The following is a 20,851-nucleotide window of genomic DNA, read 5'->3' as shown; positions in this document are numbered from 1 at the left end:
CACTAGGCCCCACCTCTTAAAGGTTCTAACACCTCCCTAGAGCATCACACTCAAGCTTTTGGGTGACATTTAAACTCTAATCCATAGCAAAACTTTAAATATAACAAGGAGATAATAAATATTTGTGTTAAAGTAATTATGACAGAGAGGAAAAACTAACATCAAAGAGTTTTCAATAAAATACTTATATAATTTGTAAAAGGGGGACATTAGTGGCAATAAGCATTCCACTCAATTGATCATTCAAAAAATACTTTAGAAATACAGAAATATTAACTTATGTATTCAAAGATGACTAAATGTTACACAGGTGGATATGTGGAATAAAGAGTTTGGTGATAGAAAGCATTAGGAAATACAAAAGAAGGCACCAACATTTTTTAAATCTTTAATATATACCTGGTGTTTTACACATCTTCTGTCGTTGATTCTTAAAACATTTATCAATTAAAGAAAAAAATTACTTGTGTTGTGACTCTACCAAATAAGCTATTTAAAAGGTGTTTATGATTATTTCCATTTGTATATATAGAGCAATTTAGAGTAAAAGATGTGGTATGGTTTGGATGTTGTTTGATCTCTGCCAGAAGCTTATGATTTGAAGTGTTGGTCCTCAGTCTTGTGGTATCTGGAGGCGATGTTACTTTAAGAGGTATAGCCTCATGGGAGGTACTCCAGTCACTGGGGACATTCTGCCAGAAGGGACTGTGGAACCCCAGTCTTTTTCTAGCTCTCTGTTTCAAGATGTAACTGCTTCCTTGCACATATGCTCCTACCATTATCATTTACCATGACATGGATGCAGCTGAGAGGACCCTCACCAAACTTTGAGTTAAATAAGCCTCTTTTCTTTTTAAGTAGCCTCTTGTATTTCATTATTGTAATGAAAATCTGACTAATACAAGTTGTTTCTTTTTTTTAAATGCCCCAGGTCCCTGAAGTACTGCATGAGGAGGCAAGATTGCAGGAATTTTATGTTTATAAACCACTCTTTTTATCAATGTTGCATTTTTTGATTGTTTTCTTTGTATGCACTGTGAGGAATTAAAACCAGGACCTTGTGCATGCTAGAGAGACACTCTACAACTTAGCTATACTCCTAGTGTGTATATCAATTTCTTGCTAGTAATTTGGTGTGTACATAAAAGAAAAGACCCAGAGATCAAGATGAATGGGAATGTTGGTGCTGCATCCCTGAGGGCTTAAAATGTACATTGTGCCCAAAATTGTGGCAATATTCAAATAGAGGAATCTGCATTCTTCAAGCAGAAACTGTCAACCAAAAAGGTAGCAACATAAAGGTGCACCAGGAAGTTATAGATTTTAATCTAAAAGGCTTAGTGTCAGATTTCTCCAAGAACTAAACCAATAAAATCTTGGGCCAAATATTTGGGTGTGGTTTTTCACAGCATTTGTTGAGCACTCATTTTTTCCTAGCAGACACTTAAATTGGCATCTTATTTACTTTACCTCTTAGACTGGTATGAAGAGAAGCCAAAAATGGAAAGGGACGAAGTAGGCATAAGATAAGACAAAATGTAAGTGACAGGGACAGGGTTTTAAAAAAAAAGTTGGGTTGCCTATTATCTTTTATTCTACTGAGATCTTTAGAACATATCTTCTTTCTCTGGTATATGATATCATGTGATAAAAGGCCAAGAGATACCTGTTTCATTCTTGCTTCCAGTCTTTTTCGAATGAAACTAGTTATTTACACTAGTACATGGGCCCATGATAATTGTTGTTCATATTTTGCTCAAATTGTCCTTTCTTTCCTTTACACTCTCTGTCCCCCAGTTTATACACATGGTAAAATGCTGGGCATAATTTGTAGCCAAGCTTTCTGGATATTATAATTCATGAACTCTACTGAGTCTTAGTTGGTATATAATTTCATTTGTCTGGTAATTATAATATTTTTACATATGATTTTTATGGCACATATTACAAATATTGTGCTCAAAACCTTTTGTTAGAGTATATGCTTCCTAGAGAATATTTAATAAGTATTTCTTGGATTAAATAAATGGAGCAATGTTATTTTCCTTCTTTCCTGCCCTAAAATGAACCTTAAACCATACCTAAGGGAGGACAAAATAATGTTAAAATAAAATTCCAAGGAAAAGGAAAATAATTTTCTATAATAAAATAGCACTAAGGTGGGCCTTTGCCAAAAAATTATTATTCAGAAGTTGATTAGTTTATATAATGGACAGTTGAATGTACTACCATTTTTGCTATGGTTTCCTCTTTGACTTATACTTTTTTGGCTTCCTTCTCCAGCAAGAAATAGTTGGAAGAGAAGTTTCACTAGCACTTCTTAAGAAGACAACAACAGATAGTTTGTGAAGTCCTCTCTATTCTAGCAACGAGTGTCTAGCATGGTGTCTAGCAACATGTTTGTCATTGATCCCAGCAAACAACCCAAAGATTGAGGCAAAAGTCGTGGTAAGTTTTTCACTCTACATATATTAGTGCAAACTCTCTAAACTATGATGTTCTAAATTTCACTCATTCAAAGTGGATTCCTTGTTCCATTCAATAAAATTCACTTATTTGGCAAATATTTATTGAGTTTCTACTGACTGGGACCCAGTTCTAGGTGCTGGAAATACTGCAATGGATAAGACAGGCAAGGCCCATGGTGTGATGTAGTTAGCATTTTTACAGGTTTGAAGAAGATAAATAAAAAATATTGATTAATAAACAGAAATATATGATAATGATATAGGTATTATTCAGAATATTAAAGTAGCAGGCATTATTCAGGGAAATAAAATGAAATTGTATTGATTATAAACAGAGATATGTGATCATAATAGGTGTTATACAGATTGCTGTGATAGAAATTGTCTACTTTTTGAAATGTCAGTTAAGAAAGTCTTGGTATATAAGTGAAATTTAAATGAGAGAAAGAAGAAAAGTATATCAAGATCAGAAATAAAAACTTTCTAAACCCAGAGGAAATAGCTGAGACCGGGACAAACAGTTGATCCATAGAACAAAACTGAGTTAACATGTTCAAAAAAATGAAAGAACAGTGAAACTGGAGCAAAGTGAAACCAGGGGTACAAGGATGGAGCTGGAATGTTTGGAAGGGGTTGATAAACCAGGATTAGGTGTTAGAATTTTATTATAAATAGCATAAAAATTATTGTATGGATTTGAACAGGTAAATGTCTTGGGTTCATTTTAGTATTTCAAAGACTGTCATGACTGCTATTGAAGGATGTATGATAGGAGGGCTAGAACAGAAGTATGATAACCAAGAAGATAATCCCAAATGGTGACTGGGACCAAGATGGCTTAATGGATATCAACAGAGTAGATACATCTGGATGCTTTGAGATAAGGCTGAGAAGTTCTAGTGATTGTTTAGCTCAGGTTAGATTTAGATAGAGTAAAGAATAAATCCTAGAGTATACTTTGAACAACCAAGTGGTTGAGGAAATTTGTTAATTATGATGGGAAACAAGAAGTGAGAAACAGATTTTCAGTGGGGAAAAAAAAACAGGTATTCTTGTTTGATCTCATTAGTTTAACATGAATATTAAATATTCAAATACAGACATTGAAGAGACAGTTGGATATACAGTCCTGAAGATTAAAGTATAGACAATACCTGGATAGTTTGAAGACATATTCTTGAATAGAATCATGTAGATATTAAGAAAATGATAGGGTTGATGATTGACCTCTGGTAAATCCACAAATCAGAAGTGGAAAGGATGAGGCAGAAAGTTCAAAGAGATAAAGAGAACATCCCTAAGATCATGGTGCCAAAGAAATCAGGTAGGAAGTGGTCAACTTGAAAAAAATGTGCTTTGCCACACATAAGCCTAGAACTTAGAAATAGAAAAGGGGAATGCAACCTTACCCATGAACTGAGCATTCATATTCCTGCATGAGAGGTAAGGAAACTGTTTCATTCTGAAATATAATTATGATAGCTCAAAGGATTACAAAAGCATATAGAAGAACATGTCCAACAGGACTTGGGGGCTGAAGGGAGTGATTAGGAATGGCTTTTAGGGGATATATTACCTAAAGGCAAGGTAAGAAAGAGTTTGAAGGGAGAATAATTAGGAAATGTAGCTAGGTAGAAGAGCATTCCAGGCAAACATAGTAGTTTGTAAAAAAGCCACAAAGGAAGAAACCTCAAAGTTCAGTAATGTGCAGGTATGCTGCTAGGATAGATAGAACTTAGACTGGGCATCAGAGAAAAGACTAGAGATGAGCAGAGACAAGTTCACAGGGAGCTTTAAAATGATCACAAATATTTTAAACTTTTTCTCAAGGCTATGGAGGGTTATAGAGAAATTATAAAAGCAGACAATGAGGAACAAAATTTGTAAAATTAGAAAAATCTCCTTGACGGCTGACCCCAGGAGGGTGGCTAGGAGTGGACCAAGAGGGTTGATATAAATATTGTTTAGAAACCTGTGGAGAAATTCAATCAGGCAATGATGAGTACCTAAAGAAAATAAGGTGCTTAAAAAAATTCTACTTAAGTCCTTCAGAGTCTATATATCTTATAATAGTTCTAAAATACCAAAGAAAGACACTATTTATAATTAAGATTGAGGATAAATTTGAGCCAGTAAATGGGGCTTCTTAATTTGGAATTTGGTCAGCAAAAACTGGTAAATAATTCCCGACAGATGGCAACACAGAATCTTCCATGACCATTAACATCAAGATCTCTGCTTTATGCTTCATCCAAGAGTTGCAACTTCTGACAACATAGTCATTTCCAATTCTATAATAGGTCATTTGCCATAAGAGTGCCATTTCCTTTTAAGGAAATCAGAGGTCTCTCTTAATTAATAATGTTTGTGATATGTTGATGGTTAGGATAATAATTATTTGGAGGCTTTATATACTACACAATAATTGGCATATGCCACTCTAATGCTTAATAGGTGGCACATCAAAGTGCTGAAGATTCACTAGAGACCAGAAGCCACCTCCAAGAATTTTGATAAATTGGATTTCTAATTCATTCTTCAGTACACATTTTTTTTTTGCCTGTGTTAGCTCACTTCGGCTAGTCATCAGTATACATTTTTTTGCCTGTGTTAGCTCACTTCAGCTAGTCATCAGTATACATTTTTTTGCTTGTGTTAGCTCACTTCGGCTAGTCATTTGTTCCCTCGTGTCCATGGATAAAGCTATTTTTGCTGTAATTCTGGGACCTTAGATTCACCCAGAATGTGGAACTTATACATGGAATACAGCAATGGCATTTCTTGTGGCAATGTTCTAATACATGGGGATATTACAAAATTTTGCCTGGAGAACTATATTTGAAATATTTTCCATTATTAATTTCCTATTCAGTTGTAGAAAATGTGTTCCAAATTATGTATTAAAAATTATGCAATGAGAAATTTAAAATACAAAACACTAAGTACCATATAAATGATCATTTAGTTAACTGGCTTCAATATTGCTTGAACTACTTATTTGGTAATTAATCATGATCATGTGTTGCCTAGAGACATCACCTGTATAGTGCTATTTATTGGTACTTAATTACTTATTTATCTCTGTAGTTTGTCTTTTCAACTTCATATAGCCACAGACTATTTTGTAGAGGATCAAAATACTAGAAATAATTAGACAAATGCTGTAATTATATAGATAGGAAACTGAGGCCCAAAGATGTAACTGCTTTTTATATTTTTACAGTGGCAGTGGAATGCAAACCCTGATTTTCAAGACCAATGTCTTTACTTAAAAATATTAAATTGAGCCTGACATAGTGGTACACACATGTAATCCCAGGCACTCAGGAAGTTGAGGCAGGAGGCTAGAAATTCATGGACAGCCTAGGCAACTTAAAGAGACCCTGACTCAAAATAAAAATATAAAAGAGGTTGGGAATATAGCTCAGTGGTACAGCATCCTTGGGCTCAATCCCCAGTACCTTTCCCCCCATCACACATCTGAAATGGAGGGACTATGTCTTATACTGAAGACAAATTTATATTGTTTTTATCTCTTAGTAAAATATTTTATATCTTTTGTTCATTTTTGGTTTTAAATTGTTGATGCTCATAATGTCCTAGCTCAATCTTTTGATATTAACATAAATATGATTTTATAGGAAATTTGCATTGTTAAAAATAACCTTTAAAGTTTATTTCCTTTGTGTTCTCATCCAAGAACAGAACATTAACATTAAATCAACCTTTAATTACATTAACTCGACTTGTTTAAAAGTCCATGAAAGTATCCATCAATCAAAACAAAAATTAAATAGGTGTAAATATCCTAAGGTACATCATTTTGGTAAAGGGATAAAGTGAAACTACTTTATATCTTTTTATGACTTTTTATAGTAAAGTTTCCTACTGATAATTTAAAAACCTTGTAAATATTATTATATTTAGGGTTTATTTTTTCTGATGCATCAATGATAAGATAATCATTACAAATATCAAGCACATTATTGTGTGAAAAACTACACTTAGATTTCCAAAATGTATTATAATAATTATTTTTGCTCTTATATGTCCTTTTATAAATACTGACCTACACATGTCTCCTATCGAGGCACATTCTTGAATTACAAGATGGGGCAGATAATAAAGCTTCTACATTCTTATTTCTTCATATGAGTTTCTGAAGAAAACAGTATTATCAGGAAAGAACATATTCAGTGATGTAGGTACTGGCAAGAAATGAATTCTGAAGGAGGTTCACAAAGAGAAGAAATTAAAAGAATGTTCCAAGTTTAAGTAAAGATGAAGTAAGTACTTTATAAAGAGAGGCAATGAAAAAAGGGAATAAAAAGAGAGTGAGAAAGGATCTGATGATGGTCCCTGAATGGGAAGCTCAAGTTATTCACATATACACAGAGAGTACCAGTAGCCCTTTGTCAAGGGATCAAAATATAGATGTTGCAGTGGACTGATGAAAGCTACAAAATATATGCTCATCAATGAACTTTACTGCAAGGATATCTAAGAATGTTTAGTAAGGATGATGTCCAAGAGAATGAGGAATGATTGAAAATACAGAGGGAAAAACCAAGGGATTTTTGTAATACCCACTAGGTAGACTAAAACCTATTTAAAAATAAGCCAGTGTTCTGCACAACTTGTAATTAGAAGAGTTAGCTTTTTCTTATATATTATTGTATAGAATTTAAGTCAATCCAGTCCTAATGGAATATGTTGGCATTTTATGCATATTTTGTTTTATATGAACACTCCATGGTTTTAGTTTATGAGATATGTATGCATTTTATCATTTTTTTACATTAAACAGATGGTACTTACTATCCCTTTTATTACAAATGATTAGAATTTGGCTAGCCACTCAATATTTTTATTTTGTATTTCTGATTTATAATGTCTGTGTTGATGATGAACCCCATTCACACATGTAAAAACATACATATACATACATAAGCATTATATATACAAAAATTAACTAATCATTTAATTTTTTGAAAAGATAACTCATAGAGAAGTCTATGTTAGTATCGATATCATGTTGCGTAGCTATGTATTTTCTTATAGAAGGAAAATATTTCATATTTATAGGCATGTATGGAATGTTTTCCTTCTATAAGGTCCAGATTTATAAAGAAAATAAAATGCTTTTTTCTTTAAAATAAATGCTTCCTCTTTTTTATTTTTTACTCAATGTATTTTCCTTTCAATCACAAAAATACAGTTCATTTTAAATGTATTTTTGCATAATGTCACATTAAATGTGGCTTTTAATTATTGGTTTTGGTGATTTTTGAAGATTTTTGTATTTAGATGGCATACACATTTTCAATCATGTCTTAATTACTTTTAAAAATGCTGCACTGGCTTAGGGACAAGACAGATAACTTGTTAAGCATTTGAAATTTCTGAGCTGTTTTCTCAGTTCTGGCAGTCACTACCCAAGTCCAGATTGTAACCTCCTTTCTGCCTCCAAAGCCTGCCTTGGCTCCGTGTCCAGTGAGGGATTATGGATTTAGCAAGGAAGGTAAGTGTGACTACAAGCATTGGCTCACCATCTGCTCCCCAGCAGAGCATGGGCCAACCTGCATCGCCTGCAGCAAGACCAGGGCACTGTTCTCCAGCCAGCCCTTTCCAACCTGGCTCAAGGCGCACAGCACATTCAGTCAGATGATTAGGTCTAAGTAGTCCATATGTAACAGAATATTTTTCCTAAATACCAAAATGAAAACAAAATGAATGCCATTTTTTTCATTCTCCTTACTCGATACATCAAGTTTTACACAAATAAATACTCTCTTAAGGTTTATGCAAATGATAGAAAAATAAAACTATGCATTATTTAGCAGTTCTCCTATTTCAAGATCTAACAGACTTTATTCACAGCATGTTTTTCCCTAGTTTATGCTGGCCTTCTTTTCTGATTCGACTTTTTAATTCATCTCTTTAAATTATTCCTTTTTAAATCATTATCTTATGTGTCTTCATAGATTTTCATGTATTAATCTATTATTAATTTTTACTATACTCAACTTAATCTTAAATTGTTTAAAGCTCTTTTAAGAGTAAACACTTGCCTATGCTTTAAAAATAGCTTGTACTTTAATATTTTGCGTATTTGATCCAGTAGCCTCGTTCAAACCTGTCAAATAAATTATGATTTTATTATGGGCATTTTATGCATAGAATAATCAAGCATTGAACAGGAAAGTTAACCTTTGGGTTCAAGAATCAAGATTATACTTTGATTCTCAAGAACCAAGATTTTGAGTCACTGACATTAACACATTTTATTTCTTTCTCAAATTTATCAATAATATGCTATTACATATTTTCATACTTTGTTTTAGGTCAAGTGCTTCAAAAAAAAAAGATTTCCATAAATAGCAGAAAAACATGCAGTTGAAAGTAGGTTTCTGCTTCCTTTAGCCCTGTTGCTGATTTGAGCACACAGAGTGAACGTGAAAATAAGCTGAATAAACACCTCACCCTTTTTACTTAAACTGTTGTCTGCCTGACTGCAGAATGCACACAGAAAACAATCTAAAATTGTATAACCCATAATACAGTATATTAAATTACAACATTGGTCAGTAATGGAAACTTATTCCCAGATATGAATTATTTACAGCCCATTTAAGTAATCCATATTCAGGTGTGGCAATGAAAAAAAGTGCAACATAAATCTTTAATGCTGACCGGTTGAGAGAGCAGAGCTGAGGATTACAGACATTTTAAAGAAAAAAACTAAACGAATTGATATAGCCTGTTCAGTGGCTTACTGCACCAGCGTGCTAATAAATTGACGGATGGCATGTCAGGGGTAGGAGTTGAAATCCTAGCATTTCTAACTAAGGCGGGATCTAATATCAGACTACCAAAATAAGGAGTTTCTGAACCTAGTTGTTACAGGAAACAGCCTGTGCCTCTTTTTTGTCTATGTGAGTATTCAAAATGCCATATTTTCACATTGAAAATCCATGAAGGATTTTAAAAAACTAATTCAGTAACTGCATTAGTAATTTCAATGAGCCACATACATTGTGTTATAAAACAGAGAGGGTATATGAAAGGTAAGCATTGCTTTTTCTTGTTCACAGAGTTGGGGCCAAGTCTTATTTGAGAAAATAAACTTATCAAAGAAATCCCTTTAATCCTGTTTTACATTTCCATAGTATATAGAATAGAATTCATCAACCAACTCAAAGGAGAAAAGGAAGCAAAGACTTCTGGAGTATTTTGCACTATTTTTTATACAGATTGTGCAAGTTGTTAGCTACTTCAAACTGAAGTATAAAAGATTATGTGTGGTGGGGGGGGGGGAGACTTTCACATTGCAATTTCTTTTGTTTCCTGGAGCAGTACCTATATTAATTCATCTTACAAAGATCATTGCTCAAGAACTAAATTTTGCATATATTAGAAAGCAGAATTAGCATTGCACTGTGTACAACATTCCACGCTAACTTCTCTCCAAGCAACCATTAAAGGTCATGTTTTGACGACTGAATGGCATGTCGGCACCTTGGTTCCCTGGAGAGGCATTCCCCAGGTACATGCAAAAGGTTATTAAATTACCTTCTGAGCAACACTATCTCTTCGGATGAAAATAATTACAGGCTTTTAGAAGCATCAGAATGCTTTCTTTCCTTCTTTCTTTTTTTTTTTTTTTTAAATAAGATGAAGATGCAGTACCTAATGACCATTTTTGTGTGTGAGTCATATAGCCTGTCAGTGGTGACAGGACAAATGAGCGTAATGGCATAGCTTAAAGGGGAAAGGTTCATTTTAAATAGTGACAAATAATATTTAAATGGCATTGTTGGAGACCCATCATGCTTGTAAAATGTAGTTTGTATCTCTTCTTCATCCTTTAATTTCATCACTGTCAAATGGCATTAGCTGTTAACATGCAACATCAGGTGCAGACAGAATTTTTAACTGTTAAATGTGCCCATAACCAAACATAATATATCTTGATTTTTCCTAGATTTTTTTGGTAATATGGATAATTCATTCCATAATATTTTGAAAAAAATGTATTTTTTTAAAAGGGATTTCATTGTAGAAGACAACTTTGCTAGATGCATAAAATAATATTTTTAAACTATAATGTCTAGAATTGCATTTCTTGTTATCTAGGTTCACAAATGGAAATGACTTAATTTTTAAGCTGAAAGTACTTAATAAACAAGGTGTATCTGTATAAAATCACCAGCTGTAGTGATTTGGTATAACCAAATATAGTGAAATAAAAAGAGTATAAACTTGGAGTAAGATGGTGATTATCTTTTAAAACAAATGTGTAACTTCAAATCATGTAATAAGTAACAGGTTAAATTTTTCTATTCTTTGTCTAGTTATGGAACTTGGAAAAAGTTAACCAAAAGTCAATTCCATCTTTTAAATTTCTTGAGATAATACAGTGCCATAATAAAAAATATATTAAAATAAGTAAGTGCTAAGATATCTTGTGCATAGAATTGTAATTCTAATTTCAAACTTTCACATAAAACCTCTAATTCTTAAATATTTTTACACAGCTTCATCACATTTATTGCTACTTTATTTTCAGATCACTTAAGCCAAAACTGAGACTGTTTAGGTACCTTTGAGTTGTTAAAAGTTATAGCCAATTTTCTGAAAAATTATACCAGCTAAAAACACAACATTAAATATTTACCCTGTTGGATGTTAAAAAACGCTTACAATGAAAAATGTTCACATATTGACTATTCAAAATGGCCTTCACTTTGAAATTGTGAAATGGAAGGGATTGCAGATGTACAAGAATAAATATAAAAACAAATGAGTTGACTTGAAGTGTTGCCGGCTTTCATAAACATGCTACTGCAATAACATGTGACATTAATATTTAATTACAAAAGCACTGCTGCAAAATCTTTGAAATTAATGTTTTGCAAAATTAACATTCAGTGCACAGAAGCAAAGTCGTTCCAGGCGCGACTGTGATTAACAATGCCATTCACTTTACATATTATATTAATATATTATTCAAGCTACGAATTAACACCTCCTAATTTAAATAAGGTGCTACATATCATGATGAGCTAAAATGCTTTTCTTAAAATGGCCCGTCTGATTTTAAGCAATCTGTGTTTATCATTTAATATTTTGTTATTGAATACTGTTCTCTGTAAAACTCTTTCCACTTTAATTTCAAGCAGAGGAGACCTCATTAAACTGGAGCCTTCCGTTTCTAGGATTGTTAAGCCATTTGAACCATATTTTGTTTGCTAGATATGCCAGCAGTACTGAAATACCACTGTGTGCATGAGTCTGCACGGAGGCAGCCATAGTTTTAAGGTTCTAAGGATCCTATCAAACAATGTGCTTCCTTGTTTTCAATGAGACACTTGTTTGCACACATGTGGCCACTATCATTGTGCATTGTGTCACAGATTTCTAAATGTTCACTCAGACTGAGAGAAAAAAGCAGTTCCTGGGAGGGAGGAGCTGCAGTTTCAAGACTGCCTTGCATACTGAACCTCAGAGCTCACCAATTTTCTATGAAAGTGTGAAGACACTTGGAAATGATATGAATTTCTCATTCTATTCTATGAATGTGGGATAATTGTCATTCTTGTTCAGAATTCATTCATCAGGAAGGAGCTCACAGGGCCATTTCTCTTTCACTGAGGTCCATGCAAATGAAAGGTTCTTGTGTAAGAAAAAATAATACCTGAGCAGATGAAATTGTGCCATGGGGAACATCATTTTAGAGCCTCAAACACTTGCTTCATTACTACATGGAGGTATCAGACCTCAATGATAATTTGGTAATTGACATGTTCACACTGAAAAAAACAACTACTGACATTCTAAAGAAATAAATAACATATGTAACCTCATGTTAGGTTTAGTTTATTCTAGAACAAATTCTCAGTCACATTATAGTTTTTTAGTTTCCCAACCAATCAACTAAGATATGGGAATGATGACAGAGTTACAACCAATTCACAATTTAGAACCCTGGAATTCGGGGAAAAAGATTTTCACTTATGGAATTCAGGTGGAAAACTCATAGATAGATTTTTTTTGTGCCAGTTCAAGTAGTTCTAACTCTGCATTTATATAACTGAATGAATGACAGTTTTGAGATACGGAAAAAAATTTCTGGAAAATCTTTAGTAATACAAAACCAAATTTATATCACATAGTTAGTCTAAATATAGGATGTGAAGACCAACAAGATATTTGCCTGTAGCCAGTAGCTATCAGTCTACTGCTGTACTTTCCTAGTCTGCTAAAGAAGCAGTAAAACTCAACAAATTTCTTGTGAAGGCCTAGCCTCATCTTGGCTTTAATATCACTTATTTCTTGCTCATGTGCCTTCAAATAAGTAAATATATATATATATATACACACACACACACACATATACATACACACATACACACACAAATATACACACACATACATACATACACATATGTGTGTGTGTGTATATATATATATATATATACATGTGTGTATGTGTATAGCTATCCTTTTGGGTTTTTTTATGCATATTTATTTTACAAAATTTTTCTGATTCCATCTTCTGTATCATTTCAATAGTATAAGAAATCCTAAATGAGAAAATTTGAATTATTTATTAAGGCAAATTTTGAAATAATGATTTTGATGATAATAATGATGTAATGGAACTTTCAACAACTATTTGCCCACACTTTAAGAAAGATTTATTTCCAACATAATGATTTCTAGGAAATCTATATCTTGTGAAGAAATATATGCTCTAAATAGTGAGTTGGTCCTATCAACACTAGTTTGATGGTTCATATATTTTGCTATATTTTAGAATAAAATATTTTAATGAGACTCTATGTTACTTCCAGGAACACATTTCAGATATTCAATTAACAGACTAAAAGAATGTGGAAATTAGGAATTTCAAGGTGACTTAGATTATTTTTCTGCAAGTAGTCAGCTTTTGCCTTTCACAACAAATGATTCCTGAACGATGTTTTTCAAAATAAGTTAGGTTGAACATCAGTTCTGCAGCATGTAACCTCAAGAGAGAGGGGTTTCAATAATTATATAAATCTTTCAAACACAGAATAAACCAAGAAATATTTTACTTAGAACTCCTCATGACCTTTGGTTTGGTTTGTATTGTGTACCTCCACATGGATAATAGTACATGTAAATTTTCTCAAAGAGTTTTGAACACGGATAACTTTTTTATAGACCATCATGGAAATCTTGAGCCACATTTTAGAAAATATTGCTCTATAGAAATAATGCTGATTGTGAATGATTGAAATTAAACCCCAAATATTTAGCATTTTGAAGAAACCATATTTTAACAATCATTATTTTATTCCAATTACTCTAGAAGAAAGGGAAAGCCATGTCCACTTAAACAGGTCTGTTAAAGAAATCTATAAACTTGGGGCTGGGGATGTGGCTCAAGCGGTAGTGCACTCGCCTGGCATGTGTGTGACTCGGGTTCGATGCTCAGTACCACATACAAACAAAGATGTCGTGTCCGCCGAAAAATAAATATTAAAAAATTCTCTCTCTCTCTTTCTTTAAAAAAAAAGAAATCTATAAACTATAATTTTATAGTAATAATTCTTGAGGATATGCATTTATTTATTTAGATAGTAATAGTAGTATGTAAAGAAAATTATTTGTATATGTTTCCCAAGCTATACATTTCTTTAGAAGCATAAAATTCTGAAAATCACTAAATATATTAGAATATTCTATTCCAAGGCAATGGGGAAAAACACTCAAAATACTGTATTACAATGTGAATCAAATACATGAAGATAGTTGCAATGGTGGGTGGGACATGGGGACAAGAAGGGTTATTTGGAGAGAAGCTTTGTCTTATTTTTTGATGAATGATGTGAGTTTCTAATAATTTAGTCCAATGTAATGATTTCTAGGAAATCCATATCTTGTGAATAAATGTATGCCCTAAATAGTGAATTGGTCCTATCAACACTAGTTTGATGGTTCATATATTTTGCTATATTTTAGATTAAAATATTTTAATGAGACTATGTTACTTCCAGGAATAAATACCTCTCTGTTATCGAAGAAAGAAATATCATATTCCTAATTCCTTGCCATATTACAGCACTGCTCCAGGGCACCAGAGTAGTTCATTTTCTAAATGCCAATTAGCAATTAGTTCGATCTTATTGATGTAGACACAAGATTGAAAAATGGGGAATCTTCTGACATTAATCCTCCCACCACAAGTCTGCTAAATTGCAAGCTAATGTAATTACAGATGCCCAAATTTAGTCCACTTCCATAGTCATCACATATCCCCCCAGGTTAGAAAACCATTCCCTGCAGAAGAAATGGACCTAAGACACTGAAGACTCACCACCTGGGCAAAGTTCTCTTCATCATGGGAAGTGTGTTTTGTCCACTAAGCATTTAGTTAATGAAGGTAGAATTTGGCTAATGGTGTCATGTCCAGAAATTCAGTAGTCTTGTTCCCTCCCTCCTTTTCTCTTCTCTTTTCCAGGTGCAAGATCAACTTTGAGATCCTTGACTATTTGCTGGCACTTCCCTGGCTATATTGAGCATCCAATAGAAGAATACACCATATCAGAAACATATCACAAACATCTTTTAAATTATTTGTATCGTTATTTGATTGCATACGGCTCTTTTTAGGCTGAGAGATGAATACACAATCATGAGCCTAGACCAGTAGTCCTTATCCATGTTGAACACCCATTGGGACTTCATATATTAATTTTTTACAATTTTAATTGGTAAAAGCAAGCTGTGCATGCTGTCTATTCTTAAACTGTTAACCTTCAAAGTTATTCCATGTTTACTGTCCTGAAAGCACCAATTTTCCTTTCACAGAGACCTGGATGACTTTCCGGGTACAAGCTATAAACCTTCAAATTGGCTCCACATAATATTTTAATATAATGGATATTTTAATAAAGTCCTATAAGATACATGAAGAGAAGAGAAACAGATAAGTAAATGTTTTATAGTTACTATTTGTTCCTTGAGGCTATGTAACTAGAAAATATATTACTTCATAGATTGGAAAACTAAATGATGAAATAATTAATGAATTAGCATCCCCAAGGTGATTCTAACTTATCTTTGATATAAACCAGTTATGACCCATTTTTTTTAAGATACTAGCTTTACTTTCAAAAGGCAAACATTGTCCTTATGTTCGTTAGAATATGAAGTTCACATTAAAATTTTCTAACTATTGAAGATGTTGAAACTCAGGCAAGTGATTAAAGACCTTGGTTGTTCCAGTGAGAATATATATATAGGTGGTGCAACATGCTGTATAACTCTTCAAAGGTCTGCTTTTTTTCTAAACAAACATGTTGAAAATCAAAGTAATTTAACCATGAAGAGGTAGATGTATTTAAAATAGTTTTCACTATATGGGGTATTCTGACAATAAATCTGTATTTTTTGTGATAGTAAAATGTATTTTTACACACCTCCTTATCCTTTTGGCATAAACAAAAATTTAAGACAATAGTAACAAAAATTAATGAAACTAATGATAGTATTATTATTACTATCATGACAAGGATATAGTATGTATTAATCTTTTATTTTTAGGTGTTTCTTTCAAAAGGCCTATTATGTTTTACTTTAACTATACTATTATAAAGTTTAAGTTGAAATAGTGGACTCATATAGAATTCTTCTTCTATAGACCTTAATATTTTGTCATCTACATACATATCTATCCAAGAAGCAAGACAGTAAGATAGAATAAAAATATTATACAAGCTAAATTAAGGCCAAGGAACATAATGAATTTGCTCAACTCTCTATAAAAATATGCTTAGCTCAGGCTGAACTTTGTGTTACTTGATTTCAGATGTACTCATTGTCATATAATTGAACTCTAGATTTTGTCATGGGACATAGGAAAAGCAACAATCCCTTCATATAAGGTTCATATCATCATAATAAGTAAATGATGTTTACTTATGCATCAATAAATTTACACAAAATCTAGTTTTATAGGTGGATAGAGAAGGGGGAGGAGGAGAAGGGGGGGAGGAAGAGGAGGGGAAGAAGAAGAAGGAGATGAGGAGATGAGGAGTAGAGGGAAAGAATGATGATGATGATGATGATGATGATGATGATGATGATGATAAGGAGAAGAATAAGGGTGAAAGGCATCAATTGGCCTCCTATTCAAAGAGACCCTCCCCAAATTTCAGCATAAGTTATGTAGACATTTTGGAAATTAAAAGCTTAATGATTACATCATTTTCCACTTTAAGAATGAAGAGTAACTAACATATGCCATGAGCATGCATTCATCCTAGGTAACTGGACAGAATAGCAGGAACAGAAGAGAAGATAGGACAGAAAGACTTCTTGGAGATAGTGGTGGGCTTTCAAGACTCTTAAACAGACTTTAACTGATTGATCTTGTTTCAACAACAGTTGATGCTTTCAACAGTTCCTTTTATCTTCTCTCTGAAATCAGTCTAAATTTCTGAGGAGTTTAGAGTGAATATTTTTATTGGTTGAATTTTTGAGTGTTAAATGAATGAACAAATTTTTTGAGTATTGATTGCATGAACAATCACCAAGTTTGAGTATTGATTGCATGAACAATCACCAAGCAACTTGCAGAAATGTCAAGCAAATTCAAGCACCATGTCATGGTGGGCAAAGCCCTGCCCTGCTTTAGACTTCCCTCTATAAAAAACATGTTGGAAGGTCTAAATAACTTGACAGGTCCTCAAAGCCCTTCCACATTATCTTCTTTTATGTATAATTTAGGACATACTTAGGAATTATTTTATTTCTTACAATACACAAATTTCTCTAGCAAACAAGATCTTTATAGTTTTACTAACTAATGATACAGTTTAAGAAAAGTTACATTTTTAATTGTTCCATCTACAAAAGTCCCATATTTTAAAAATTTTCTCCATGTAAACATCCCAAGCGGTAAGTAGTTCATATAGAACATAACATCCTCTGGCTTAATTTACTTTATCATGTCCTTATTTGGAAGATGGTGGCAAATTTCTGTATAAAAAGAATCTGAATTTTCCCAACATGTTCCAGAAGATGAGAATTGAAATGACAGGGAATGGAGGCATGAAAAAACTACTGTCATTGAAATTCCATTAACATAATTTAAAATCACAGATAATTCAGATTATACTTAAGTATAAGATGACATTAAAGAAATTATACATGTAAATGTACACCTCTACTATGCTGATCACACCTGTAGTCTCTGAAACAAACAAACATGGACATCGGTATCACTTTTAGCAATATAATGACTGCATAAGCATTAACTGGGATGAGAAAGATACTTTAAAAGTCACTTCAACCTGTTCTTATGGTTGCAATGAAGCATTGCTTTAACATTTTTTTCTTTCATTAAAAATCTGAAATAACAATTTTCTGATGTTGACAATAGTCAAGTGAAATTTTTTCAGTACTTAAATTCCTGAAAGAGTTAAAATATCATAAAAAATGACAAAGGCACTTTTGAAAAAATAATGTGGCTTTCACAGTAGAATAATATTTCAGAAAAATAGTGCACATTTGATGACTGTCAGAATTTACATAACTTACTCTGCATGAATTAACTATGAGGCATAAAATTCAACTTTGGCTTAAATACACACACACACACACACACACACACACACACACACATACACATACACAGTAATTATCAGGTGACATTTTTTAAGCATTGCAACCATGACATCAAGGAAATGCCAAAAATCTCTAAAACAAATTTTTAAAAATGCCTGTGACATCTGATTTCAGTGTCCTAATACAATAAATGGTGCAAAAAAATTGGTCAAATAAGAAAAAAAAAAAGCTGAAACAAAAACGGGTCCATATTTGACAGTTTGTTTGGGACTCCTTGGGATGGACACCAAATTGACAAGTGTCCATGATCACTCATCTGATATATTAGGGTAACGCAATGGACGCACACAAGATAACCCATAGATGTCAGAGTCTTCTGAAATTATTAACTGTTAGGAAAATCAAATGCTAATATTTAACATCTGTCCTACGGATTTTTACCATTTATCTTCTGATCAAAATTTCAAACGGTGCCAAAAAAAGGAAAAAAATCACGAAGTCAAAAGGACTTGGTGGGGGTATCTTTGTTTCTCTCCCAAAGCCTAAAAGTTATACTCAACTGCAGCACAAAGAGTAAAGAGGTTGTTATTCATATTAACTACATTTACATTCCTAACGCAACATCCAGAGAGCTAATAGTGGGGTTATTAACATAACAAACGTAAATGTTCTATATAAATAATACTGTTTCAGGCCAGCAACCGCTCATCTGACAGCATTTAGGCACAGGCTCAACATCTGTTTATGAACACTTTGCCTAATGATATCATCAGATATCATTAAGTGCGGCAGAATACAGCATAGAGGCAGGTGCAGCTGCCTTCACAACCCATCACAGGGAAAGAAAAGAGCTGCATTCCCCATCCGAAAACCCATCATTAGGACAATTTTCTTCGACAAACCAGCCCTGTGATTTCAATCTGTATATCACCTGTAATTGTAGTTTTTAGCAAGAAGCTGATTCTATACATTTAGCGACGAATCACGTTGATGGCCTGAATACTGGAAACACATTTGTGGTACCAGCTGCGGCAGCTTTTTTTAGAGCCTGTGTTAACAAAATACTGCTAACAAGGCAATGCTTGGAGTGCAGCTTTGTTTCTCTTTCTTGTTCATAGTGTTTAGATGTGCATAATTATGGAAATTAGCAATTGATTGCTTCTCAATAATAATTGATTACTGGTCACTGAACTCTTCTGTAGCACTTTACTGAAGGTGAGGACATGAGATAAGTGAATTCTTACCAGTTCCAACCATATAGAAAGAAAGAGACCAAAAAAGAACTCTCGATTTGTACATCAGTTTCCATGATAAACAGACCAAAGGGATAATAGAATATCCCAGAATCTAGTTTGCCCTGAAGCAAATTGTAGAGATCATAGCAAGCCTGCAGAATTCTCCCTGTGGACCATGTAAGAAACATACATCATTTTTATATATGTCAGTTGGTCTTTGATTTGAAAATATTTCTACCCATTTAATTTATCTCTTTCAGTCAGTTTTCTTAAATTGTACAATTTAAGGGTTATATCAAAAAAATGAATACCAATTTTCAACACCTCTCAAATTGAAACAAACTGACAAAATAATGTGAAGTCTCTTTTTGCAAAGAGGTACAAATTCAAAAACCTATCTTCTCAGAAAGATACCCAGCACTTCAAAATAACTCTCCTCTTTTTGATCTGCTGTATATCCATCAACATTTTGGTCTGTGCGACTGACTTGTTTCAGTGTAGCATAATGTAGGGAATGTTACTAGAAGCTGCAGCTAACATTTAAAGGAAAATGCACTTATTTTTTTGGCTTAATCACTACTGTCAATTTGGAAATAACATATCCAATTCAAATTTGGTGCAGTACATGGAAGCCTCGCAGACAATAAAGAATCAATGGTGTTTGTTAAATGGGAAACACCGTGACTCATGTTATTTCAAAGATAGGAAGATCAGTTGGAAAAATATTTAACTCTTTATTTTAGAAGAGTACAGAGGTTCCACGAGTCAAACGATGCCCTCCCTGGTGTGTTTGTGAGTGTGTGTGCATAGACTAATTTGTATAGGGACATGGCTGTATTGTGGCAGTCAACTTTACAATCTGATTCATAAAAAAATGCAGCTTGGTTAAAGTTAGTATGCTCAATTTCAATAGTGTTTTTATCCCAAAATGGGTAGCAGATTGTACAATCATGACTCAAAAAAAATATGCACAAGTTATAAGAATTAGGCAACAGTTTGGGAATAAAACTGAATTCCTCCTATCTGCCCACAGAAGAATTTCTCACATAATGAACAGGTGCAATTTCCAGAGATCTCTGTTCATTGATATGGCAAAAGCCACTGTTTGTTGCTTTCACCAGCAGTAACACAAGATAATATGGTAATAAAACTGCGATTAGAAACTAAAAAGCCACATCACATATCACTACAATTCTACTCTCTGGGTAAATCTCTCAAATACACACTCACATTCCTACCCTCCTAGCTCTTTCTTAAATTCACATTTATGCATTGAATAATATAATTATAATATTTTGCACTACTTTGTACCCAAAACCGGAAAAAAAAAATAAAAAGAATTTAGGCAATGTGTGTGAGTCCATGTGCTTACGCCATTATGTTAGTGCCAAATGCATTAAAAAAAAATACAGACAGCTTCCCTGTAATATATCTCTAGGTTTATTATCAGCATGACATTTTAATGCATGTTATTAAAATTATATTTTAGGGATCGGGGTGGGGTTCAGGTGGAAGGGTGCTTTGGAATAT

The 20,851-nt window shown here is 33.2% G+C and overlaps 1 protein-coding gene and 1 long non-coding RNA gene across 3 annotated transcripts in view; one reads left to right on the top strand and one right to left on the bottom strand.

Annotated features, from left to right (window-relative positions):
- LOC144365322 (uncharacterized) overlaps positions 1 to 2,564 on the top strand; it is a 21,365-nt gene extending 18,801 nt beyond the window's left edge. The window contains exon 2 of the long non-coding RNA XR_013423629.1: positions 2,284 to 2,564. This is a non-coding gene — a long non-coding RNA (uncharacterized LOC144365322). The remainder of the gene's footprint in view (positions 1 to 2,283) is intronic.
- The window catches only part of Arhgap15 (Rho GTPase activating protein 15), a 591,785-nt gene that overhangs the window by 372,631 nt on the left and 198,303 nt on the right, over positions 1 to 20,851 (bottom strand). The gene's annotated exons all lie outside the window — the stretch shown is intronic.

This window comes from Ictidomys tridecemlineatus, chromosome 7, assembly GCF_052094955.1.
Source record: "Ictidomys tridecemlineatus isolate mIctTri1 chromosome 7, mIctTri1.hap1, whole genome shotgun sequence".
Classification (NCBI taxonomy): domain Eukaryota; kingdom Metazoa; phylum Chordata; class Mammalia; order Rodentia; family Sciuridae; genus Ictidomys; species Ictidomys tridecemlineatus.
Note: the sequence above shows the minus strand (reverse complement) of the source record. Positions and strands in the feature narration are given on the sequence as shown.